The sequence below is a fragment of the Moschus berezovskii genome, chromosome 17, assembly GCF_049115385.1.
Source record: "Moschus berezovskii isolate FMDL1 chromosome 17, NW_MosBer_1.0, whole genome shotgun sequence".
NCBI lineage: Eukaryota > Metazoa > Chordata > Mammalia > Artiodactyla > Moschidae > Moschus > Moschus berezovskii.
Genome location: NC_142476.1, coordinates 39,779,418 through 39,799,485, shown reverse-complemented (window position 1 = coordinate 39,799,485; position 20,068 = coordinate 39,779,418). Strand labels below are relative to the sequence as shown.

Sequence of the window (20,068 nt, the reverse complement as noted above, 5' to 3'; positions counted from 1 at the left end):
GGTGTCCAACTCTGATTGTATGTTTTGATCATCTTTTAAAGAGTAACTATGGGCCCCACATCAGACCAATTGAGAATCTGAGTTTGGGACCCTAACATTAGAGTTTTAAAAAAAACCTCTCCAGGTGTTTCTATTGCACCTAGCCTCCAGGACTAAGAACCACTTGGTTAGTTCATTGTGTCTCGAGTTAGGCATCTGTAGGTCTAACAATCAGCCAGGTGTTTCCTATGCTTATTTTAGCTCTACTTTCCATCATAGCTTGGCACCCTGGGGTCGACAGAGAAGGCTGCTTGCTCCTGGGCAGAGGTGAGCAGCCTGGGTACACCTGCTGGCCACCTGAAGGTTGTGTGGATGACTATCTCAGGCACTGTTTTACCATTCTGCAGTGTGAACCAGATCCAAGTTCTCTTTTATGCATCTGTAAATCTTTAAAATTGCCGTACCCCCTGTAGAAGGACCCCAGTTTAATTATTTGATAGTCTCGTGTTCCTATGAAACTAACAGCGTCTTCCCTGGAAGGTTTTTAATTAGACTTTGTCTCTGCGTTGACTTGAGAATTATTTCTCCTCTCCCAGGTGTGGACCTTCTTTAACAGAATGGCCACCTGGGGGAGGAAAAGTTATTCTGTCCTATTCGCCCAATGATACTACCAGTCACAATTGTACACTGAATTCTCTTGATTGTAATATTCAAGAAAATTTTATGGGAGCTAATTCTATTCCAAAGATTCCTTGATAGGTGGGTGACTGAGAATAAAAATTTATTTTCTTACAGCGACCGTGTTATTAAAACCAAGGTGGTTTTCTAAGCTAGCTCACAAAGATCTATTCAAGTCTTATGAATAATTGTAGAAAGTGCTGAAATGGAATAATAAGAATAACTTACCACTTACATAACTCATCTAATATTTTAGGTAGGAAAAAAAAATGCTGATTCAGAGTTAATAGAATTTGTGTCATTAGAAAAATGTTTACATCTCTTTCCTAATCCGTAAGTTTTGGGCATATAATGCGTTTATCTTCTTTGTTTTTCCATGTTCTGTCTTCCGCGTCCATTGTATTTCCCAAACTAGGATAATATTAGAACAGCAAATGAGTTGTGTGTGACAAGCACATTTATCAGGTGGCAGGGAGGGGTACCATCCTGATAATGACCGTCCCTTGTGGCTGACATGCATAACGGGGTCCACAATCTGCAGCCCAACTGTTCACCCTCAGCTGAGCCCAAGGTGGCAATCACACACGGGTCATTTCTGCCCACTCCTGAATGTACTAAGGAACCTGGCAGCCCCATGTGCTGTGTGTCATAAACATTAATTATGGGGCCACTGCTTCTCATGAGGAGCTACAAGGAGATGTTGGGGATGAGCTTGTGCAGGGCGGAGGATACCTCTAGGACAAAGGCAAAGAGCTGAGGGAGGGGCTGCCCCTCACCCCCACCCCCACTGTCTCCCTAAGGAATGCAGTCCAGCTGAGCCATCAAGTTCAGGGCCTGTTTGGCCGAGTGTCCTAATTGTAACATCACCATCTTTTCTTGAATCCCCATAGTTGGGGCTGGAAGGGCTGCATTGTCCAGATGCTCTCACTTCTGGGTGAGAAGCTGAGGCCAGCAAAGGCTGCAGCTCCTGTGCTCAGCGTCACCCAGAAGATCAGAGGCGGCACTGGACTTGAACTCGCCTGCTCTGACCACCAGTGCATGGCCCTTTCTACTCTGCCCTGACACCCCTCTCCTCTTGCCTGTATGTTTCTCAAATTCTGGTTAAAGGAAACAGCTGTTCTGTCACCCCAGGCGTGCATATGAGGCACACTGGAGAGCCCCAGAAGGCCAAGGCATCCTTCTTTTTTTGTCCTTTTCTGAGCCTTGGGACCCTAGGAGAGTGCCCATTACTCTCCAGGGAATTGATTTGCCCACAAGTCTTTTTCTGGTAGCACATAAACTCCTTGAACAGGGAGGGACTGCATTCCATTGGTTTCCTTTTTGCCCATGACAAGCTTGAGACCCCACCCAGAGAAGGACATCTGATAAGCATTTGATGAATGAACGTGTGAGTGTCATAGTATGCGTGTACGTGTGCGTGCTCAGTCATGTCTGACTCTTGGTGACCTCATGGACTGTAGCTTCTCTGTCTGTGGGATTTCCCAGGCAAGAATACTGGAGTGGGTTGCCATTTCCTCCTCTAGGGGATATTCCTGACCCAGGGATCAAACCCACGTATCCTGCATTGGCGGGTGGATTCTGTACCACTGAGCCACCTGGGAAGCCCTCATCACAGCGTGATCTACTTTCATTCCAAATAGAATTCCAAACTATTTCTCTGCCTCCATCTGCCCCCTTCTTAGCTAGAACCACTCCCCACTCTGAACTCTAGTGCATGGGTGGGTACATGGTGAACTTAGCTGTGATTATTTTATGCTGGGATTTAAAGACTTTGCTGCTCATAATTCTCCTTTAGGTGAGCTCATCCCCCTGCAACCCAGGGAGAGAAAGATATGACTGTTCCTAAGCGCCTTCCAGATGAGGCAACTGAGCTTGGGTTCTCTTCGACGTCAAGGCCATGCAGGAGGTAAGTGGTGAAGGCAGATCCCTGGTGCTGAATCCAATCTCCTTTCAGCTGTGACTGAGCCTCCATGGAGTGTATAAAAGTACCTCCTGGTCGGGTGAGTTGTGGATCACCTCTTCCTAGCTGTGCTTGCGGGTTTCCTCAGAGCCCTCTGGGGTTCTGTGGAGCACAGTGTGACCACCACTGCTTTAGGGATTTCTTCCTTAAGCGATGATTGTAGAGCTGTTTTCTCTGCCAGGACTAAGAAGAGTAAGGTCTAAAGTTGTAGATCCAATCCTGTTTTTTTTTTTTCTTTTTTTAATACCTGGCTTTGACTCCTGCAAGCTGTGTGAACTTGGCCAAGCCACGTCTCCTCTGTGGGCCCCAATCCCCTCCCCTGTGATGTGAGCTCGTCAGACCACATGCCCCACTGTCCATGAGAAAGGCAGGGGCCCCACTAGCCAGCTCCCACGTCCCGGGGCTGGCCCAGACAAGAGACAAAGAGCTGGTCCCAGGACCCTCTGCTGCTTCGGCTGGTGAGGGGTCTTCCTGTCTTGAATTGATTCTGGAAGATTCCTGAAGAGCACTGTTTCTGTGCCTGCAGCGGCTCCCTGACAAGGCCACTTTGGCTGAGGGGCACAGAGTCTCAGGGAGCAGCTGGAGAGGAGCCAGACGCACAGATGTGCTGAAGACGGGGCAGGAGGCCTGGGTGAGGAGTATTGGCAGGGCCACCCCAGGGCCACCTCCCAGGCCCTGCTCTTCCCAGTCGACCCGCATCCCATCTCCTCTCGTCACAGCCCTTCCTGAGGAGCACAGAGAACAGCATCTTGTTTTCACCTTGCTCCAGCTCTTTGGCTTCAGCCTGGAGATGACCCCCACAGCCCCTGAGGCAGGAATCTCCAGCTGGTTACAAGGGCTCACTTGGACAACAGTACAGGATAAGAAGAAAAATTACAAGATCTGTAACTGATAAACCCTAACAGCCCCCAGGGGAGACCATGTCCCAGGGCCTATGGGTCCCTTAGCATTTCATCCTCATGACAACCCAGGAAGGGTTATTGCCACCCCATTTTACAGATGAGCAGACTGAGGCCCAGAGAGGTAACATACATGTCCAAGGTCTCACAGTTGGTAAGAGGCTGCGCAGACATTTGAAGGCAGGCAGGCAGGCTCATGGGCAGGGTCTTAGTTGCCACAAATCCTCTAAGGAGAGTCTCATTTCCCTCAGAATCAGACCTACAACCAGAAGCCACAATTCAGAGGATGTGCTCCAGCGGCTGCATATGCCCAGCTGGGGCAGGGAAAATGATCTCCTCTGTGCCTGCATAACCTTGGGACCCATCATTGCTAACTGCGTTCCCGGCCATCATTTGCAAGTGGTTAGGGCAAGAGTTGGGGGCAGAAATCAAGAAAAGAATGAAAAATATTTTCTCCTTTTTGAAAGGTGGAGTTCAGACCTGCCGGGTTGTGCCTTGGCGACATTGATCCCAAATGTCATTTGGATAAATTGGGAGATTAGGAGTGACTTAGATACATGACTATATAGAAAACATAACTATAAAATAGGTAACTAGTAAGGACCTACTATAGAGCACAGGGAACTCTACCCAGCACTCTGTAATGACCTACAGGGCAAAGATTCTAAAAAAGAGTGCATATATGTGTATGTACAGCTGATTCACTTTGCTGTACACCTGAAATGAATACAACATTGTAAACTAACTATACTCCAATAAAACATTTTAAAAATAATAAATTTGAAAACTTGAGGAAGATTAAAACCTTTGGTACCTGTTCCCTCTGTGTTGTCAGCTCCATGAGGGCGGCAGCCAGGTCACTCTTGTTCTCTCGATGAAAGGCCAGTGCCCATCACAGTGCCTGGCGTGACAGAGGTGACTGATAGATGCTGGCCAGTCTTTCCAGAGGGAGGAGGATGCCTCTTTAACATTAAACACAGGGCATGCAGCATGGTGTGCGGGTTTTCTTGGGTCGGGTGCTGAGATGTTAGCCTGGAGCTTTGCGACCTGCCCCGGGCTCCCTCGAATGTCCCTGTGTTTCAAGCCTGGGGTGTTTGTGTCCCCAGCCTTGTGCTGTGAGGGTTGGTGGCCTCTGTCTTGGGCAACATTTTCCCACAGGGATACCAGCTCGCTTGTGGCCGGAAACCCCAGGCTCTGTGTGATGCCATGTCTCAGACTCTGCGCTGCCAGGAACAAGGTGGGGCCCAGAGAAGGATGGGTGCCCCCAGGACAAGGGGCAGAGCTGGAGCCACATCCTGGCAGGCACAGACTTGCTGTGCAATACTGTGGTTTATAAACAAATTCATGCAACTTTTACAGTCTTCTCAATAATACACTCACATTTGAGTGCATAAAATATTGGGACTTCCTGGGTGGTCTTGTGGCTAAGACTCTGCACTCCCAGTGCAGGGGGCCCAAGTTTGAGCACTGGTCAGGGGAATTAGACCCCCACAGGCCACAACTAAGACCCAGCACAGCCAAATAAATGAATTAATTTTAAAAAATCAGATGTATTGATGGATTGGTACAGGCGTTAAGAGATGGATATGTCATAGAGAGAGTATAGAAAAAAGGTAAATAGTACAATCCAGATGGCAAGTGTACCTATGCTTGTTATCGAATCCTTTCACAATGTCTGTTTTGACATTTTCACAATAATGATGATCTGAATGGCAACGCACTCACATTTGCTGTGATATATACCGTACAACTTAACTTTTCCATGCCTCAGTTTCTTCATCTATAAAATGTGATACTAAGAATACTTGCTTGTGGTTATGCTGTGAGGACTGAATGAATTTTATTTATTTAAAGAACTTGGAAAAGTGCCTGGCACCTAGTAAGAACTATTTAAGATGAGCTATTATTTTTTTTAATTTCTATTAAATGATACAAATGAACTTACCTACAAAACAGAAAGAGACTCACAGAAAACAAACTCATGGTTGCCTGGGGAAGGTGATAGTTGAGGACTTTGGGAAGGTCATGTATACACTGCTCTATTTAAGATGGATAACCAGCAAAAACCTATTGTATAGTGCACGGAACTCTGCCTAATGTTATGTGCCAGCCTGGGTGGGAGGGGTGGTTGGGGGAGAGTGGATACATGTGTATGTATGGCTGAGTCCCTTCACTGTTCACCTGAAACACTCACAACATTGTTAACAGGCTACACTTCAATACAAAATGTTTTTGGTATTAAATAATAATAAAAAAATTTCTGTTAGCTACAAGTTGGAGTAGGATGGCAACCTGCTCCAGTATTCTTGCCTGGAAAATTCCAAGGACAGTGGAGCCTGGCAAGCTACAGTCCATGGGGCTGTGAAGAGTCAGACACGACTGACTGAGCGCGCACACACACACACACACACACCAATTAGATGTCTTTTATCAGTTTTTATCAAACTTTTAAGTACATTTTGGAAAGGAAGTGCTGTGTTCCTGTAAATCATTATTCCCTTGGTGTATTAGTTATCTACTGCTGTGTAACAAATTTTCTCCAAACTTTGTGGTTCTGGGAAAAACAACAGTCACTATTTCACAGTTTCTAAGGGTCAGGATCCAGGTGTGGCTTAGCTGGGGGACATTGGCTCAAGGTAATTCACAGGCTGCAATGAAGGTGCCAGCTGAAGATGCATCAGCTCAAGTTTCCATGAGGCAAGAGCTGTCTCCAGGCTCACTCATTGGCAGGATTCAGGTCCCTGCTGGCTGTTGGTCTGAGATCGACCTCAGTTCCTTGCCATATGAGTCTGTCCGTAGCTCAGCTTACAACTTGGCAGGTGGCACCGTCGATGAGAGCAAAGAAGGGACAGAGAATGAGAAGAGAGGTGGAGAGTGAGTGAGTTCAGCCTTTCCTAACCTAACCTCAAGAGTGATATCCCGTCCTTTTTGCTGGATGAGATGGTTAGATAGCATCACCAACTCAATGGACATGAATTTGAGCAAACTCTGGGAGTTAGTGAAGGACAGAGGAGCCTGGTGTGCTACAGAACATGGGGTCAGAAAGAGTTGGACATGACTGAGTGACTGAACAACAACGATATTCTGAGAAGCAAGCCACACTCCTGGGAAGGGGATTTGATCAGAGCATGAACACCAGGAAGTGGAGCCATTGGAGCCGTCGTAGGAGCCGCCTGCTGCACCTGGGCATCAATTTGAGATCAGGTGCATTAGAAAGAACACAGGCTTGGAGTGAGGCAGAAACAGTTTGATGCCCACTTTTCCTCTTTATCTGTGATGTAAAACTAGCACATTTCTCAACCGCACTGAGCCTCATCTGTAAAATGGAGGCCGTTTCACCTGCCTCACTGGGGCTGAAATGAGAATCAAGTGTGATCCACCGTGGCACGCTGCCTTGCCCAGTGTACTAGATACTAGGGCTGGTGAGAAAGTGAAGTGACGTCGCTCAGTCGTGTCCGACTCTGCGACCCCATGGAATGTAGCCTGCCAGGCTCCTCCAACCATGGGATTCTCCAGGCAAGAATACTGGAGTGGGCTGCCATTTCCTTCTCCAGGGGATCTTCCCAACCCAGGGATTGAACCCGGGTCTCCCGCACTGCGGGCAGAAGCTTTAACCTCTGAGCCACCAGGGAAGCTTAGGGCTGGTATAATAGTTCCCAAATTTAGCAGTTTAAACAACTAAAATGTGTTATTTTAGAGTTCTACTCTGGTGGCTCAGTCAGGAAAGAATCTGCCTGCAACGCGGGACACCCAGGTTCGATCCCCGAGTCGGGAAGATCCCTGGAGAAGGGAATGGCAACCCACTCCAGTATTCTTGCCTAGAGAACTTCATGGACAGAGGAGCCTGGTGGGCTCCAGTCCATGGGGTCACAAAGAGTTGGACATGACTGAGTGACTGACACACACAGAGCTCTGTAGAGCAGAAGTCTGATATGGGCCTTTGCTGTTGTTCAGTCGCTAAGTTGTGTCTGACTCTTTGCGACCCCAAGAACTGCAGCACACCAGGCTTCCCTGTCTTTCACTATCTCCCAGAGTTTGCTCAAATTCATGTCCATTGAGTCAGTGATGCCATCCAACCATCTCATCCTCTGTTGCCCCTTCTCTTGCCCTCAATCTTTCCCAGTATCAGGGTCTTTTCCAATGTATCAGGTCTCCTTTTCTGTCTCTCTCATCGTCTTTTAAGGCCCCATAGGATTACAGTGGGTCCACCCGGACAATCCTAAAATAGGATAATCTCCCTATTTTAAGGTTTCCTGATTAGCAATCAGTCCCACCAGCAACCTTGATTCCTTATTTGTCACATAAGGTAACACAGTCACATGTTCTAGGGATTAGGGGGTTTGGGGGCCATAAATTCTCCTATCGTCCTTCCACATACCTGTCTTCATTTGCTGGAGGTGTCTCCCTCCCCACACCCCACACCCCATACACAGCTGCCTGATTGTCCCTGTGGCATCCTGGCACCCAAGAGGGAGAGGTCCTCCTTGGCACACCCAGAGGCCAGGAGGAAGGCCTATTCATTTTTCAGGAACATGAGGAGGAGGCAGGTGCTGGAGAAGGTGAAGTTTATGGACATTCCTCAGGTGCCCCAGCTGTGTGTCTGATCCCCCCCGGGCTGCTCACATAGTCGCCAGAGGCTGTTTTTATCCCTCTCACCCTGGGAACAATGGATGGCTGCTCCCCACCTGCTTCACTACAGGTGTCCTGCTCCTCGAGGCCACCCACCTGGGACTTTCTCAGGGAAGGGAAACAGCTGGTGCCTCATGCTGAAGTTGCATCACAGAGGCAGGCCTCCTGGTTGGCATTGGCCCCTTACTGCAGCTGGATTTCTGCTGGGGGAGGTGGGCGGGGGGTGGTCTCCTGGGTGGGAGGGAATCTGGGTGGGTCAACAGGTGGCAAATCTGTCCTGAGGCCTGCTTCCGAATTTTGCTTGTCCCACTGAAGATGTGTTCCCTGTCTTCTGTGTGGAAAGAAGAACCGTCCTTTTCAGGCTGCAGGAGGGGGCAGGGATCCTCCTGCAGCTGGCTTGTTGGGCCTGGATTGCTGGGCAGTCTGCGCTGGTTTGCTCTTCCTGGGTTGGGCGGGGTTGTGGTGAGGAGTGTATCATCTTGCCATCTAGTGGCGAGTTGTGGGACTTCAGGCCGTAGTGGCCGGAACACGATCTCTGGTTCAGTCCGACTCTTTATGGCACCATGGGCTGTATGTAGCCTGCCAGGCTCCTCTGTCCATGGGATTCTCCAGGCAAGAATACTGGAATGGATTGCCATTTCCTCCTCCAGGGGATCTTTCTGACCCAGGAATCGAACCTGTGTCTCCTGCATTGGCAGGTAAATTCTTTACCAATGTACCACCAGGGAGGCCTGGCATGGTGCAGTTCATGGGGTCGCAAGGAGTAGGACACGACTGAGTGACTGAACTGAACTGAACTGAGCCAGGGAAGTCCAGCATCTACCTTGGCTGTTAACCCAGGGCAGTGGTCCCAACCTCTGGCGGTGCCACAGAATCACACAAAGAGGTCTTGAAAAATACATCTGCTCGAGCCCCACTCCACACCTCCATCAGAAAACATGCCATTTAGCTTTAGAGTATATATCCCCAAGCCCTACCTCTAAATTCTAAATTACTAGGTTTGGAATAAGTCCTCGGAATCTGAATTCTTAACCAGACTTCTCCAGTGACTCCAAGGGCAACTTGACTTGAACACCACTGATTCAGTAGCTCATAAGATACGTGAGCCAACTGTGGGATGCGGACTTTAAAAAAAGAAAAAAAAAAAAGACTTTGTTCTATTCAGTCATATTATTAGAAACATACCATCTAGATTAAACAAGGATATAATACAGTCGTTAAAAGCATCTAGGTTCGTGTCCTACTTTTGCTGTTGCTGGTTTTGTGACCTTAGGCCAATGTCTTGTCTGTCGGGTTTGTTGGAAGACTTGATACGATAAATAATGTACAGAGTGCTTAGCACAGGGCCTGTGTACGTGCTAAGTCACTTCAATGGTGTCTGACTCTATGCAACCCTCTGGACTAGAGACCTACAGGCTCTCTGTCTGTGGGATTCTCCAGGCAAGAATACTGGAGTGGGTTGCCATGCCCTTCTTCAGGGGATCTTTCCAACTCAGGGATCCAACTTGTGTCTCTTAAGTCTCCTGGATTGGCAGGCGGGCTCTTTACCATTAGTGCCACCCGGCCCTTAGGAAATGGGCCCTGTGTTAACAGTGTACTGGACAGATTGCTCAGATCTGTTGGGAGTTTCATTTCAGTGACATGTTTATGAAAGGGATGTCTGGAAGAGGAGGAGATGGAAGTGAGAGGAGAGGAGACCTGGAGGAGGAACAAGGGGAAGGCTTGAGGGTCTGCTCTGGGAGGCAGAGGTCTTGGGGAGCAAGGTGTGGGTGTTGCATAATGATCACCAGGTTGCTGCCAGGGAAACCTTCAGTCGCTGAGTGAGAACTCTTGTGCAGCAGGACATGAGTGGTTCCCAGTGCCTCACCTGTACCCCTTGTGGAGTGTGATCTGACCATGGGGGGACACAGACGAACATTTGTTGTGACAGCCATTTACATAGTTATGGCACAATTGTTACATATAGGAACGTATACCTTGTATGTACTTGTGTACATGTATGTATGTATGTATGTTGATCTATTCGAAAAAATAAAGTCAGCATCCCAGGGCAGGACTTCCCTGGTGGTTCAGTGGTTAAGACTTTGTCTTCCAATGCAGGGAGTGTGGGTTCAACCCCCATGGAGATAAGATCCCAAATACCTTGAGGCCAAAAAAACCAAAACATAAAACAGAAGCAATATTGTAACAAATATTGTAACAAATTCAATAAAGTCTTTATAAATGATCTAAATGAAAAAAATCTTAAAAAAAAATCCCAGGGCTGTGGTTTCACAGAGATAAGTAGCAATGTGGGACCTGAGCCATATTTAAAACACGTATATATATATATTTTACAGACTGAATGTTTGCACCCCCAACCTAATCCCACTGTCTTGATATTTGGCAGTGGGGCCTTTGGGAGATGGAGGCTTCATGAATGGGATTAGTGCCCTCATAAAAGAGACCCCAGAGAACTCCCTCACCCCTTCTGCCTGACAAGGATGCAATGAGAAGACACCTGTCTTCCACCTGGAAGAGGGCTCACACCAGAACCCGGCTGCATCACCACCCTGATCTTCCATTTCCAGCCTTCAGAACTCTGAGAAACATATATATGTTGTTTTGAAGCCCTCCTCACCCCTGTCTGGGGTGCTTGGTTATCACAGTCCAAATGGACTAAGACGTGACATCACCAATGTAGAGCTGGCTTGAGGGTGTGGCAGACACAGTCCGAGTGGTACTGGGTAACCTGGCCTCAGAGGAGCTGTCCACTCGGGTTTGGAGGTGGACCATGAATGTGCACTTCACCCCATGACTCCACATACCCAAGGGGCTGCATCTGTGAGAGGGGGGCCATCTTTAGCAGGTCAGCCTGACGCTGCTGACCACCTCAATGCTGGAGTTTGTTCAGTTAAGCGCCTGCAAAACCTCAACCCTGGACAGTTCCAGAGAACGAAGGTGCCAGTGAACCTGCCTGCTTGTCCCCCTGCCCACCTACCGGGCATCTCTTGCAGGTTTCTCCCCTTCCTGGATTGTTTGTTTTCCTCACAGACCCTGCTTTCAGGTTGTTTCTTTTATGTCCACTTTTTTTAAACATTATTTTTAAAAAATATTTACTTATTTGGCTGTCCCGGGTCTTAGCTGTGGCGTGTGGGATCTTCAGTCTTCCTTGCAGCATGCAGGATCTTTTTTAGCTTTGGCATGTGGATTCTTAGCTGTGATGTGTGGGCTCTAATTCCCTGGCCAGGGATGGAACCTGTGCCCCCTGCATTTGTAGCCTGAGTTTTAGCCACTGGACCACCAGGGAAGTCCCTTTTTGTCCATTTTTTGAGGTCAGAGACTTTATTGTGTCCACCGTCTACTTCAGACGATGCCATCTGCCTGGAGTGCAAGGCTAGGTGATCTCAGGCTCAATGTTGCCAGAACAACGCTAGCTCTGCCCTCTTGGCTCCAGACTGACCTCTGTGCTGAGCCAGAGCTGAGTGGTTCTGGAGAAGACCCTGCTGAACAGAGCAACATTGGAAAGTGGGGTGACATCCCTTGGGGTGTCCAGACAGCGGGTGGCAACAAGGAGACACAGGACAACAAATGCATATCCTCCACAAATGCAGTTTGGCCTCTGACTTTGCAACATCACAAGCTCAAGGGAGGGCATCTCTAGCTAGGAAGATTGGGTCAGTTAAAAAAAAAAAAGAATTTAAAGATTATTTCATCTTTCCATTATTCTATGTAATGCAGACAGAATGCTTGAAATGCAGGGGGAGGTTGTGTGTCTGCATGCATGTGAGCATATGTGTGTAGGTCTGGAAAGTAGCGGGTGGGAAAAAGGACAGAGATTGCTTTGGGGTGAAGCCCAGTGGGTGGAGGGTCTCTTTTAGGGTCTAGAGATTGAAACCCAATTCCAGTCGATTTAAGCAGGTGGTAGAAGGCCTGTATGGGACTGTCATGGACTAAATTGTGTGCCCTCCAAATTCATATGTTGAAATACTAAACCCCGTACCTCAGGATGTGACTGTATTTGGAAATGGGAGTCTTTTTTTTCCCTTTTTTTTTAAATTGTAAGGATAATTGCTTTACAGAATTTTGTTGTTTGCTGTCAAACCTCAGCATGAATCAGCCACATGTATACATATATCCCCTCCCTTTTGAACCTCCCTCCCACCTCGAGATGGGAGTCTTTTAAAGGGTGATTAAGTTTACATGAAATCAGGTGGCCCCTGATCCATGTGACTGGTGTCCTTATAAGAAGAGGCGATTAGGACACCCACACGCAGAGGGGTGACACAGGGAGAAGATGACTGTCTACAAACCAAAGAGAGCCTCAGAGAAAACCCACCCTGCCAACACCTTCGTCTTGGATTTCTAGACTCTAGAACTGTGACATTAAATTTCTGGGTTTTAAAAAGCCCTGATATTAGGATGACCCTAGCAAACTAATATCGGGAAGGAGTGAGGGAGGTGGGAGGTGGGAGGGTGTCATTTAACCAAGCCCCCAGGAAGCAGGGGTGGACTTGGCTTCAGGGCCAGTGGGATCCAGGGAATATGACAATCCACCCTGCTCCCTCTCCCATCTTATGTGGGGCTATGGTTTTGCCTCCTTCTCTTGGTATCTCCTTGTAGGAGGGACATGGCAGCCTGCACTCTGGGGCAATTTCATAACTCAAGATCCAAAAGGAAAGCAAGAGCTAACCTTCCACTCATGATCTGAAACCATCCAGGAAGGGATTCTGATTTTCCCTTCTCAGGTCTCAGTGCCCACTCCTGGGGCCATCTGCAATGGCTGGGAGGAGTGGAGGTGCAGCACTGGGTCAGGGTTCCAGCCTGGATCATCTGCTCGCCCCGAAGGCGGGGGGTGAGGCTGATGGTGGAGGCCGCAGGGCAAGAGGACATGTGATCAGCAATCCATAAGGCCAACAGAAGAGGGGAATGTGTGCTCAGCATAGATCCTGAGGCCCAGACAGGGAAAGGAAGTGGCCCAGGTCACACGGCCTCTGTCTGTGGCTGAGCTAGCAGGGAGGAACGTGGGGGGAGTGGAGGGAGGCAGGGGGCATTAGTTCCTGCCAGGTCTATAACTCCCAGCGTGGTTGAAAGAGAAGGCAAACTGGCACATCAGCTGATGCCAGACTCCATGACTAATTTTCTTGTTTCCTGTTTTGTTTGTTTGTTTTTTTAAATAAAACGGGGAGGACAGAGGAGAATGAGCCATTATAAGTACTCACTCAACCAGACCATGCTGATCCCTAAATTGTTACCTTGTTTGAAGTCAGGAGCTCAGGAGCTGACTTTGCCCTTTAAACCCGTAATTTAGAGAGCAATTTTCTGCTAGGCAGAGGGAGTGGATCTCGCCTTCCGGTAATGCCCCCACTTAGTCTTGGGAAGTCTCTTCAGCCCTGAAAACATCTGGCTTGAGGAATTCTTTACTGTAAACAGCTGGGTGTGGCTGGCCAGCCTCAGGGCAGTGGGTATCAGCGCAGACTCTGCAGAGAGCCCGTCTGGGGTGCTATCTCAGCTCCCACGGGCCAGCTCGGGACTCTGGGAATCTATGTAACATCTCTGTACCTCAGTTTCCCTATTTGTCAGATGAGAAAAGTCAGTGTTAGGCACTCAGTTGTGTCCGACTTTGTGACCTTGTGACTGTAGGCCACCAGGCTCCTCTGTCCATGGGATTTCCCAGGCAAGAATACTGGAGTGGGTTGCCATTTCCTTCTCCAGTGGATCTTCTTGACCCAGGGATTGAACCCTGGTCTCCTGCATTGCAGGCAGATTCTATACCATCTGAGCCGCCAGGAAAGCCCAGATGAGAAAAACAATGTCTATTAGAAAGGGGTTTTGGGAGGAGTAAATGGGCAAAACCGCATACAGATGTGATTCTCAATTGCAGATGATTTTGCCTCCATTAGGGGTATCTGGCATTGTCTGGGGAAACTTGGGGCTGTCATGTCTAGAGGGGGTTACGCTCTTGTCTTCTAGTGAGTGGGATTAAGGGATGCTGCTAAACATCCCGCAATGCACAGGACAGCACTCCAACCCCCAAAGTACCTCCAGGGTGTCAGCAGTGCAGAGGTCGAAAAACCCTGCTGTGAAGGGCAAGTGTCTGGTCAGTGTTGGCTATTAGACCCGATCTCTGAATTCTCACTTCTGTTTCTGGTGCTGTCAGTCACCTGGACTCAAGGTTCTTTTTCCTGTCTGAATATCAGGGGCTCCTCTTCCCTGGGGAGCCCTGCCCCACTGCAAGGAAGAGGAAGCATCTTTCAGGAAAACGAATCTCCCACCTCTCGCCGCTCAGGCCACATGGAAGGATCCCACACCACAAAGTCCCCTGAGAGTCCCAGGGCACTGGGTTCTTCAGTCAGGGCATGGGCGGTCCCCTCAGGACGTGACACTCTGGGCTGATCCCACCCCTGGTGGGCTTGTGACCCTAGTCTACTCAGCCCATGGGATTCCACCCTGAGACTTTACTAGAACTACTGGGTGAGAGCCTCTCTTATGTACGGGTAGCTAAGGCAATGGCACCCCACTCCAGTACTCTTGCCTGGAAAATCCCATGGGCGGCGGAGCCTGGTAGGCTGTAGTCCATGGGGTCGCTAAGAGTCAGGCATGACTGAGCGACTTCACTTTCACTTTTCCCTTTCATGCATTGGAGAAGGAAATGGCAACCCACTCCAGTGTTCTTGCCTGGAGAATCCCAGGGACGGGGGAGCCTGGTGGGCTGCCGTCTATGGGGTCGCACAGAGTCGGACACGATGGAAGTGACTTAGCAGCAGCAGCAGCAGCTAAGCTAGGAGTGTGTCTTGTGGCAATTTTGCCTGGAAATGAATCTGTCTGGAAATGAATCTGACATAGAAAGGCAAAGCCAAGGGATGAGGAAAGATGAAGATCCTGAAAATATCACTTGACACTCGGGATCCAAAGCTAGTTGTCTTTCAGTTTTCTTTTTTGTTTTTTATACTTATTTATTTATGGCTGCACTGGGTCTTCATTGCTGACAATGGTCTTTCTCTAGTTGCAGTGGGCGGGGGCTGCTTCCTAGTCGTGGTACGCGGGCTTCCTATTGCAGTGGCTTCTCTTGTGATGGAGCATGGGGCATCAGTAGTTGTGGCACTCAGGCTCAGAGCATGCGGGCTTCAGTAGTAGCTCACAGGCTTTGTTACCCCAGGAATATTAGTTCCTGGACTAGGGATCGAACCCATGTATCCTGCACTGGCAGGCAGATTCTTAACCACTGGACTGCCAGGGAAGTTGCATCCAGCCCTATTCTTTATAGATGCTGATCAATTCCTTTCTGTTCTTAAGCTAGTTTTTGAATTGGGTCACTGGCTAACACAGAAATACCACTTGTCCTAGAATCTTTCTTCCCCCAGTTAAGATTTTCTAGAGCCTTGCCTACCCTCTCCTGACCCGTTCACCAAATCGTAAGCTTCTTGAGGGCAGGGCTTGTATAGAAAACTAAATTCTATCTGGGTTCTATGTGGCAACAGAACTTTCTGCCACGATGAGAATGTTCCCTATCTCACAGGCAGCTATGAGGTGCTTGAAATGTGCTGGTGCCACTGAGAAATGGAATTTTAAATTTTATTTAATTTTAATTGATTGGTAATTTAAATTTAAAGTGGGTTGGCTGCCAGATCAAGCAGCATAGCGGGATAGCATCTTGCCGTGGTGGTGGTGCTCAGTCGATTTTTATTGATTGATGGATTGATCTGTTCATTTGCTTAATGAACAGGGAGAGGGTGACGATGCTGTCTTGGTGGATATAGTACGTGGGCAGTCACGGCCCCACAGGTCCCATGCAGATAAATGTAATGCAAAGTTGAGAGTGCAGAATGCTTCAGAGGAGGCCCGGATCAGATTCTCTGGATGTTCAGGGAGATCCATTGTGGTCCAGAGGGAGGCTGGGGGTCGGATCAAACAGTGTTCTCAAGGGGATTAATCAAATATGGGATCGATGAATCTGTGTATTGCTGAGGGGTTGTTCTGGGAGGCAGGCCCATGTCTGCAGTGCCCGTGGAGGGGTGGGGCCAGGCAGGATGGTGCACGTAGTTGGGCTCTGGTTCTCAGCTCTGAAGCTTGGGAGAAGCCCCTTCACTCACCATGCCTGTTTTCTCATCAGTAAAACGGAGTTAGTAACGGTATGTTTGCCTCCTCTGTCCGAGGGATTTTTCCAGGCAAGAACACTGGAGTGGGTTGCCATTTCCTTCTCCAGGGGATCTTCCTGGCTCAGGATCGAACCTACATCTCCTGTGTCTCAGGAGAAGCGCAGGGAGATTCTTTGCCACTGGGGAAGCCCCGCATGGATAGAACAAACACACAAAGTCTTAGCTACTAATGATGATGCAAACTGGGTCCCCACCTCTGGGGGGCGTGGTGAAACCTAGGGCCCTCCCAGAGACCCAGCCCCTCACCTCAGCCCTGCAGTGGGCTCCACCCCTCCATGCAGCAGTGCATGCATGCCAAGTTGCTTCTGTCGTGTCCGACTCTTTGTGACCCAATGGTCTGTAGCTCACCAGGTTCCTCTTCCGTGGGATTTTCCAGGCAAGAATACTGGAGAGGGTTGCCATTTCCTTCTCCAGGAGGTCTTCCCCATCCAGGGATCAAACCCACATCTCTTATGTCTCCTGCATTGGCAGGCAGGTTCTTTACCACTAGCGCCACCTGGGAAGCCATCCATCAGTACACCCCCTAAATGCTAGGGTTGCCTGGGCTATGGGAAGTCAACCCCAGGAAGACACTCTTCTGGGTACAGATGAATAGAGAGGAGCTGGGCATTTCATTCAGGTTCAATCAAGTTTCATTCGAGGTTCCTTCCTTACTCTTGGAAACCAGCAGCACATCTGGCAACCAGTATGGCCTGAAATAGACATCTTGGGTTTCCAAGTGAGGTGATAGAAGAGGCACTTGGCATCTCTGTTGCCTCCAAGTCATCTGTGCCCTGGGAGCCCTAGTGCCCATGGGGCGATTGTACCATTCTGCAACCAGGGAACCTAATTTAGCCAAGAACCACAGCAAAGGGAAAGAAGGACCCATTTTGCAGAAGGTGGGGGCTTGTGTCTGATTGTGCCACTAGGGGACATTCTTAATTGCATCAAGGATGACACAGATGGGCAGGAGCCAGTTCAAGTGCCCTGGGAGCGGACAGAGACCCAGCAGAGGCTCTGCTGCTGCCTGATGCCCCTTGAGCCCCTCAAGAGACAAGCCTCTCACTCCCTCACTCCCTTCACTCCAGCCATGTGGGCCTTTTTTAAAAAAAAAAAAATCTATTTAAATATTTATAAAATTTGGCAGTGCCAGGTCTTAGTTGCAGCATGTGTGATCTAGTTCCCTGACCAGGGATCGAACCTGGGCCCCTGCATTAGGAGTGGGAAGTCCACTGGACCACCAGGGAAGTCCACACATGGGCCTTATTTTCAGCCCTATTTACTGTGCTCCTCCCACAGGACCTTTGCACATGCTGACCTGCTGTCTGGAGTCCTCTACCCTTTCCTTGTCACCTGCTGAACTCCCTTCAGCCCAGGCCTCACTTCCTCTCGACTACGTTAAATCCTCATAAGATAAGCTCTCTGACTACCAGCTACCTTGGCTCTCTTGGTCAAGGTTACAATTTCACGCCACCCAGGAGTATTTGATTTATGCCTCTCCTCCTTCAATTCAGTCACTCAGTCATTTCTGACTCTTTGCGACTCCATGGACTGCAGCACCCCAGGCTTCCCTGTCCATCACCAACTCCCGGAGCTTGCTCAAACTCATGTCCATTGAGTTGGTGATGCCATCCAACCATCTCATCCTCTGTTGTCCCCTTCTCCTCCTGCCTTCGATCTTTCCCAGCATCGTCTTTTCAAATGAGTCAGTTCTTTGCATTAAGTGGCCAAAGTATTGGAGCTTCAGCATCAGAACTTCCAATGACTATTCAGGACTGATTTCCTTTAGGATGGACTGGTTTGATCTCCTTGCAGTCCAAGGGATTCTCAAGAGTCTTCTCCAACACCACAGTTCTAAAGCATCAATTCTTTGGTGCTCAGCTTTCTTTATGGTTCAACTCTCACATCCATACATGACTATTGAAAACACTATTCTCTTACCTGCTGGACAGTAATTTCTGTGTGGATAGAGGCTGGGCAGAATTTCATTCACATTGTCTCCATCCAGAAGGGGGTGACAGAGGATGAGATGGTTGGATGACATCACTCAACTCAAAGGACAGGACTGAGCAAACTCAAGGAAACAATGAAGGACAGGGAAGCCTGGTGTGCTGCAGTCCACGGGGTCGCAAAGAGTCAGACATGGCTTAGTGACTGAACAACAACTGCCTACCTGGATGTTCTTCCCCCAGATCTCTGCAGGGCTGGCTCCTGCTCAAAACTTATATCTTAGTTCAAAAGCCCTCTGGGACCTCCACCCCTCCATCACAACTACCACTGTTCACATCCGACATCAGTCACCCCTGTCATGGGTGAGGTTCTTGTCTTCCTTCGCTACATTATATGGGTTCTACCCTTGTATCCCTAGCACCAAGAACAGGCCAAGGCGTCCAAGAGGATTCAGTACATACAGTGCGCGTGGTCAGTCTGCTGAAGCTGGCTGTGCCCAGACCCGTCTCACAGTGTCTTCTAACTCTTCCAAACCCTCCCTGTTCAATGCGCATTTCCTGAGTGTCCACCATCTGCCTAAACTTAGCAATGAGCTGGGGAGTCAGCCTGGGCTCCTGTCCTGGGACAAGCGAACAGTTGGGTTCATTGTGTTGGAGCTCCATCAGGGCCAGTTGGACCCCTGGGTGGAACCCTCAGACCAGCCCCCACCTCCTGTGATTTGGGCTTTGCCAGAAGGGCCCAGCTGTCAGCCAGAATCTTAATACTCAGAGTGTGTCTCTGAACCAAAAGTACAACCTGGGAGTATATTAGAAATGTGAACCTCAGGCCCCACTGCAGGCCTCCCAAGTCAGCATCTGCATTCCAGAAACACCTGTCCCTCCCAGGTGCACGCTGAGTCTGTGTACTCCACTGCTACTCCGGACTGAATGTCTGCATCCTCCCAAATTTACATATTGACAAACCCTAACCTGCAGGTGTTGGTATTAGGAGGTGGGGCCTTCCTGGAGGTGATCAGGTCATGAAGGTGGGGTCCTCATGATGGGATTAGTGAAGAATTGATGCTTTTGAACTGTGGTGTTGGAGAAGACTCTTGAGAGTCCCTTGGACTGCAAGGAGATCCAACCAGTCCATTCTAAAGGAGATCAATCCTGGGTGTTCATTGGAAGGACTGATGCTAAAGCTGAAACTGCAATATTTTGGCCACCTTATGCAACAAGTTGACTCACTGGAAAAGACTCTGATGCTGGGAAAGGTTGGGGGCAGGAGGAGAAGGGGACGACAGAGAATGAGATGGCTGGATGGCATCACTGACTCTGTGGACATGAGTTTGAGTGAACTCCGGGAGTTGGTGATGGACAGGGAGGCCTGGTGTGCTGATTCATGGGGTCACGGAGAGTCGGACACGACTGAGCGACTGAACTGAACTGAACTGAACTGAAGATGAGGGCACTAATTTCTCAGTACTCCTGCCTGGGAAATCCCATGGACGGAGGAGCCTGGTAGGCTGCAGTCCATGGGGTCGCTAAGAGTCGGACACGACTGAGCGACTTCACTTTCACTTTTCCCTTTCATGCATTGGAGAAGGAAATGGCAACCCACTCCAGTGTTCTTGCCTGGAGAATCCCAGGGACGGGGAAGCCTGGTGGGCTGCCATCCATGGGGTCGCTAAGAGTCGGACACGTCTGAGCGACTTCACTTTCACTTTTCCCTTTCATGCATTGGAGAAGGAAATGGCAACCCACTCCAGTGTTCTTGCCTGGAGAATCCCAGGGACGGGGAAGCCTGGTGGGCTCCCATCCATGGGGTCGCATAGAGTCGGACACGACTAAAGCAACTTAGCAGCAGCAGCAGCAGCA

General features: G+C 49.1%; 1 long non-coding RNA gene across 2 annotated transcripts in view; it reads left to right on the top strand.

Annotated features, from left to right (window-relative positions):
- Positions 1 to 20,068, top strand: part of LOC129551372 (uncharacterized) — a 76,477-nt gene that overhangs the window by 22,814 nt on the left and 33,595 nt on the right. For both annotated transcript variants that reach the window (XR_008685062.2, XR_016039606.1), the window contains exon 3: positions 2,453 to 2,563. This is a non-coding gene — a long non-coding RNA (uncharacterized LOC129551372). The remainder of the gene's footprint in view (positions 1 to 2,452; positions 2,564 to 20,068) is intronic.